At 42.2% G+C, this 7,406-nt stretch overlaps 1 pseudogene; it reads left to right on the top strand.

Moving 5' to 3' along the window:
* The first annotated feature begins 224 nt into the window (after positions 1–224).
* LOC102485922 (transmembrane emp24 domain-containing protein 2 pseudogene) lies at positions 225–948 on the top strand (annotated as a pseudogene).
* Positions 949–7,406: the final 6,458 nt, after the last annotated feature.

The following is a 7,406-nucleotide window of genomic DNA, read 5'->3' on the forward strand; positions in this document are numbered from 1 at the left end:
GGGTGTGATGACCACACCACAATCCCTTCTATCCATTCTCCTCTCAGGATTTGGGGCATGCACAAACAGGCACCGGGTGTGAGTTTCAAGTGCCCAGATAAGGGATTTGAACCTCAGTCAACCCTGTGGGAGTCCAGCACCTTAACCACCATGCCACATTGGATTTCTAATAATGTGGTTTTTAAAAGTCAAAGAGCACCGGATCGAAAAAAGAAGGGGGGGGACTGAATTTGTGAGGAGAAAGAAAATGCACTCTGTGAGGCCGCAATGGCTGAGAAGCCAGCAGCAGGGTCTCTGGCGGCGGGGTATACCCCGGTTGTGTCCCAGCTCCACCATGATGACGTTTGCTGAGCTGCTGGTGCTCCTGGCTGCTCTCCTTGGCCTCGGCCCCAGGCTACTTCGCTGGCATTGACTCGCACGATGAGGAGTGCTTCTTGGAGTGGGTAACCTCAGGCACCAAGAAGGGCTTCATCTTGGCGGTGGCCAAGGGAGCTTCCTGGACATTGGCGTGGAGATTACAGGAATTTATAAGAAAGACAGAATCCAGTGGGAAATACACTTTTGCTGCTCACATAGATGGGACAACAAGTTTTGTTTTAGTAATAGGCTGTCCACCATGACTCCAAAGGCAGTGAGGTTCTCCATTGATACTGGGGAGGCTCCCAAAGGACAAGACATGGAAACAGAAGCTCATCAGGACAAACCAGAAGAAATGATTAATGAGCTATCCCTGGTACGACAGCTGTAAAGCGTGAACAGGAGTATGTAGAGGCCTGGGAGAGGATACCAGAGCCATCAAGGACAACACCAAGAGCAGGGTGTTCCTCTGGTCCTTCTTTGAAGCTCTTGTTCTAGTTGCTGTGACATTGGGACAGATCTACTATCTGAAGATTTTTTGAAGTCCAGAGGGTTGTTGAAAAGTCTTTTCCTGATGATCCTAACTCTTAACTCACTGTTTACCAAACACCTTGGTCATAATGTCATTAGTTTCTTGGTTTTATTTTCTGAACTGTAAATTCATAGCTTATGTTTATTTGTGATTAAAAGGCATTGGGGGAAAAAACACCTTCTAGTAAAATTTGGACATTTGATTAGCATAATTTCTTGTTAGAATGCTGCCTTCATTGTATAGTTCCTAGAACTCAAACACTGTCAGTGAAATATAGGAGTAGAGTCTTTAATGTGCCTTCTTTTCCTTTTATTTTCATAACAAAACAGTTTGTTAAGGAAATTGGCACAAAGCGTAAGTGTGCTCTGCTAAAATGACTGTGTTCTTTGGATCCCCTCGTCCTGCAGGTCACATCGTTAAAGACTCATTTGCTGAGTCCTGATGAGAAACAGCAGTCTGGATCTGCCCTTGCCCCAGAGCCTTCCGGAGTACCCTGCCAGCCAGGGCACTTCCATACTTGGTTTAAACCATCTCATTTTTGTTTTAAAGAGAAAACTTGCCCCAACACATTTTCTTTCTTAAATTTTTACATTGAGGAGCAAACAAATGGTGTAATGGTTACGTTGTTGAACTCCCACATGGTCAACTTTGGTTCGAATCCTGGACCTGACGGCTTAAAACTTACACCAGGCCTGTGTGCCCAAAATACCAAAAGAAGATTGGAGGAGAAGGGATTGTGGCATGGCCATCCCCCAGGGGGATGGGTGATTTCTTGCTTTCTGTCTCTCTGGTGAGTGCATGTGCCCTATAGCAAAAATCTCTCAAAAAAAAAAAAAAAAAAAGAAAGAAAGAAAAGGGAACCAGCAGTTAGAGTAATGGCTATGTCGCTGGGCTCCCACATAGTCGACCACGGTTCGCATCCTGGACCCAGTGGCTTAAAACTCACGCTGGGCGCGTGTGCGTGCATGCCCAAGATCCCGAGAGGAGAATGGAGGAGAAGAGATTGCGGCGTGACCATCCTCCCTGGGGGGCATTTCTCGCTTTCTGTCTCTATGTCTCTCTCTGTCTGTCTGGCAAGCACACGTGCCCTATAGCAAAAAACTCTCAAAAAAAAAAAACACAATTTTTTTTTGTTACATTGAATCTTAGGGCCCAATCACTTTCACTTCATGACACCAGCAACTAATAATCATTTCTTGCCTGAGCTTATAAGAAGTATCTGTTAAAGTCAATTCTTTTGATGTTCCAGGAAACAGTAGCACTTTTTTTTTCTGTGCTGGCACATCGACCTTCTCCACTGTTGACGTGTTGGAAGTATGCATTCACATGATCACAAAATGTGGATTTCTGACAGCAAAGGGTTAAAGCCCGATGGATTTCATTACAGTGATACACAGACACTAATTTATGTTTGTTCCAGTGGTCTCTGGCTCACTGTTAAGAGCACTGAGCCTTGGTGTCAGCACTAGGGTTTTTGATTTTGTCTCTCTTGGGCATTTCTATTCTGGCATATGTGAGTTTTGTTTTGTATAAAAGAAAATGAATTTCTGTTGGTCTCTGATGATGGGTTTAAAATTAAAGGAGCATCTGGTTTGGGCGTGGGTATGATCCAGGATTATGTTGTGACGGATGTATATTAGTTACTTATACATGTTTTTTTTTAATCTTTGCAAGGGGAAAACTACAAATAACGAGTTTCATACAAATAATTGAAATGTGTTATAGGTTTTCATGTTCAGAAAAGCAATTTTCAACCTTGGTTGAAAATATTTGCAGCAGTTCATTATAAGGTGATTGTGTTTCACCTCGGGACAACTGTTGTTTGCCAACACACACACACACAATTGTTGTGTGCGTTTGCATGTAAAAACACTTTAAGTTGAATGAAAAGATGTAAATTTAAAGCTGGGTGTGTATCTAGTATGCTCCAGGTTCAGTAACTAAATAATTATTTTTTAAATTTCCCTCCTAGGAAAGGAGGGGAAAAGGCGAGAAAGCTGCTTGGTGAGGGTAGTTTCTGTTACATCTGTACTAGGAATTTTAGAATTACCATCTGAAAGCTTTCATTTCACTCAAGTCTGAGGCAAAGTCAGCAGCTATACAACAATGTAAAGGAAAAGTGGGGAGTAGTTTCAGTAGGACATATGGAATAGTTCTGGGGAATGTAAGGGGGGTGCAGGGTCCCAGCTGGTGTGTATTGAGGCTTTAGATCATCAACAAAGGAAACCATTCATCAACTGAGGGAAACAATGCAGTAGTCCCTGGTGGCATGCAGCTGCTCACACACCTGCAGACTAGATGGAGGGCCAAGATTCTACTAGACACAGTGATGAGGGTAAGGACAGGGGTAGCTGAGAGCACTTGTGAGGGAGTGATTATAATGATGGGCTTTAGAATATTTAACGAGACACATAAGAGCAAAAGAATAGAAGAAAATTCCAGAAAGTTTGTAAAAGGGATATCGTTGAATGGAGAGAACACAGGTGGTCTTCATCTCCATCGCTATGCGGGTCCTTATTCTCTAAATGTTCTACAATGTGCACATTTTCGTTCTAAGTATGGTTATATTTTTTTAAATAACAGAATGATATTAAAGTAGTTATATATTGAGTTTAAGAGTTTAATCCTGTTAAAATGGAAGTGGAAAAATTGAATATACTCTGCAATAGATTGCTCAATTGAACTCCACTGACTGAAATGTATTAAGTATTTTAAATATATAAGAATACATAAAGGGTAAACATGCAAAATCTTTAATATCATATAAATGGCCTTTTAAGCTAATAATGGCATTTTGAAAAATAACCACATGGGTCATATTTGCATGCTGCTGAACTCTTTCTAAAAGTGGATAACAAGGTACAGAATCAAGCTTTTATCTTGCCTCTCATTTATGAACTGTACTTCAGGTTAACCAAATAAACATGAAGGAAAGTTCTTCCCCATAGAACTCCAACTAATTTAGCAAGCATGATTGAATTACAAAAATGTCATTTTGCAACCCCAGTTTAATAACGGATTTAGGCAGTAATCATTGATGGCAGCTCAAGGGAAATTTGACAATGGTGAATCATGCTGATGACACTTAAACTCATGCATCAATCTTAGCATCACCCAAGGTAGCACAAACAGATATGGTGAGCCTGTCGGTGTGATGCAGTAGTACGTGCTTGCTGCTGCCAATGAAATACTCTTGCCACCCACCAGAAAAAAAAAAAAAAAAAAAAAAAGAACTACACTTAATCATGTTTCTGGACAAACTACCAGTAGTTAACAATAAATATAGATCAGTTTAATTCCCAGCCAATTATTTCCTGGCCAGCAACTTACCTAGCTGACTCACAGATTTCTTAAGGATGTACTAAAAAAGTCCAGGATGTGGGAAATTCAATAAGAAAAAGTACTCAACACTTCAACAAATAAATAACTACAAAAAAACAGTGGGGGGGGGAGAAGATCATGTTAAGTAGTGTTAATAAAGGTGTAAGAGTTTTATCTACAAAAGTCAACAAAGGAACTCTTCTGTGTCCTGATTTGAACAAATGTACTATTAAATTTGGGGGAGGGGGGTGAGAGACTAGCAGTTAGCGTAATGGCTATGTCGCTGAACTCCCATGTAGTCAACCACGGTTAGAGACCTGAACCCAGTGGTTTAAACTCCACGCCAGGTGCATGTGCGTTTATGCCCAAGATCCCGAGAAGAGAAGAAGGGATTGCGGCGTGACCATTCCCCCTGGAAGGAAGAGGGTATTTCTCACTTTCTGTCTCTCTTTCTCTGTCTTTCTGGTGAGCGCATGCACCCTATAGCAAAAACCTCTCAAAAAAAATTTGTTTTTGAGACAAGAAAATTTAAATACAGACAAGAATGATAGTTAAAATAATAATTGTGGGCCGAATCGCAGTGGCATACACATAGGACCACTGCCTGGGAGACTGGAAGCCACTTGGGAAGTCCAGTTTCAGTTCCTGGGCCAATCTGAACACATTAGGTAAACTGAACACACCTGTAATCCTAGCTAATTGGGAGGCTGGGGCAGGATGACCACAACATGGTGAGACCCTGTCAAAAATGCCCATCTCTGTGTGTCCATCTCTCTCTCTCTCTCTTTCTCTCCCCCTCCCCCACCTAGCTCAAAAAGAAAAAAAAAAATGCTTAGGAGTGATCATAGTATTCCAGTTTTACTATTTTAAAGCCCTATCTAATGAGTCATACTGAAGAGTTTGCAGACAAAATTAATGTAACCCAGAAATCGGAACTAATTAAACACAACTGGCAAAATATTGATAATTATCAAGAGTAGGTGATAATGGGAACCAGCAGTTAGCGTAATGGCTATGTCGCTGGACTCCCACGTAGTCAACCGCAGTTGGCGTCCCGGACCCGGTGGCTTAAAACACACGCCAGGCGCTTGTGCGTGTGTGCCCAAGATCCCGAGAGGAGAATGGAGGAGAAGGGATTGCGGCGTGACCATCCCCCCTTGGGGGTGATTTCTCGCTTTCTGTCTCTATGTCTCTCTCTGTCTGTCTGGCGAGCGCACGCGCCCTATAGTGAAAAACCTCTCCAAAAAAAAAAGAGTAGGTGATAATACTATCAATTCTAATTGTAATATTCTAAGTGTGTCTGAAATTATTTTTTAAAAAAAACCTAAAACAAAGTTGAAATGAAGACAATAATACCACATTAAATTCTAAGAGTCTTGAGACCTGAGGCTCATAAACCCTTTCAGAACTTTATATAACCACAATTTTGTATTAAGCAAGAATGATCCAAGTATCAATGTCTGTTGATATTTCGCTGGACTGAGACTTGCCTGTTTTCATTGTCAGTTTCAGTATTATGATACTTTAAGTCATCCAGCAACCTGTGACAAGGCTCTTTTCTTTGCCACTTGGCAGAGAAAGAAAATGGTGGCAGATTCACTCAAGTACCCGCCCACCCCAATCTTCAAGCAGATGAATGACTATAGTGGGAATAAAATTCCCAGTCAATTATCCCTGGCCATCAATTTACCCAGCTGATCCGCAGATTCCTTAAGACAAAGCAGAACAAGGAAACGTAGGTGCCGTGTACAGTAAGATGCACAAACACCTCGTTCACTCCAACAAAGCGGAGTCTGAGAGTACACAATACAGTCACCAGTGCTGTGCTGTGTGTGAAACTGAAATGTGACACCTCTGTGAGGGGCTTAAACCATCTAGGAGTTTCAATTCAGAAAAGTCAAACAGAAGAAGCATCCAGTTGTCAGGAACATCTCTCTCTCCCACTCTACCTTACACCTGTAGCACCTGGACTCACTCCAGAATTCTGTGTATTTCTCAGTGATCTGTCTCTGTAAGCATTTCTGTGTCTATGTCCTGCCCTGGTTAAACACTGATCGTACTACTACCACAATCGCCACTGCTTCTGTCACTACACGCACACACACACACACACACACACACACACACACACACACCAGGAAGCGCTTATTCACTTGCAGATGGTACGCAGCTGTGGCTCTTTAAGTGTGGTCCTGAACAAGCACTAGCGGCAGCTCTTATGAAGGTGTTAGAAATGCACATTCCTAGGCCTCATTTAGACCTACAGAATCAGAAACTCTGAGAGTGGGGCCAATGAATATGCTTTAACCAGCCAACCAGTTAATCCTGGTGCTAAAATTTGGGGAAAGTAGAGGAGATTCATGCCTGCAAAAGACGGGCAGATTTAGAGGAACACTGAGGCTCCTTTTAACCCTTAAAACCTAGAACTAGGCCCAGCATGGTAGTGCAGTCAATAGCAAGCTACTGGAAGTCACATGGTTGACCACACATTCAGATCCTTAGGTTGACCTGAAAACATGGTAGGTGCATGCATGCCTGCTCAAGCTAGATGATAAGGAACAGGAGTCATGAACTAATGAGCCCCTGGCAAAGATGCTTCTCTCTCTTTCTCTCTCACTCATGTGCATAGGAATACTCTCTATTATGAATAAAATAAATTTTAAATATGAAGGAGAGAAAAGAGATTATTTATTGGGCCCTAGAAGGTCAGTCATTATCTTTTCAGAATACAAAACAGTTTAACCTCCACCCAACTAGGAGTAGAGAGAAACCAGTCCCAACCAGAGGCAGCCCTTCAACCAGGCCCCTGCCCAGTTAGGGTGTGGAACCAGGGTCAGATTGGACCCTTGAGACCACAGCTTCCCATTTCTGCAGCCACAGTGGGAGAAGGTAGAGTGAGCCATATTTTTATGCTAATTTCAGTTTACCTTCCAAACAACTAAGAGCAGAGAGAAAGCAGTCCTGATCAAAGGCAGCCTTTCTCCCAGACTCTACCCAGTTAGGGTATGGAACCAGGGCTTGTTTTGTTTTGTGTGCTATGTAGCATATGACATGCAACTTTGGATGCAATCCCTACATTTTCATCTTTAGGGCAATCTTCTGCCACATAGTAAAACAAATCTAGGTCAATAGGAACCAAACATCTAAACACGATGAGGCTCTAGAACAGTTCTTGTCCACACTCACATTAGCAAAG

The sequence above is a fragment of the Tupaia chinensis genome, unplaced genomic scaffold, assembly GCF_000334495.1.
Source record: "Tupaia chinensis unplaced genomic scaffold, TupChi_1.0 Scaffold000443_1, whole genome shotgun sequence".
Classification (NCBI taxonomy): domain Eukaryota; kingdom Metazoa; phylum Chordata; class Mammalia; order Scandentia; family Tupaiidae; genus Tupaia; species Tupaia belangeri.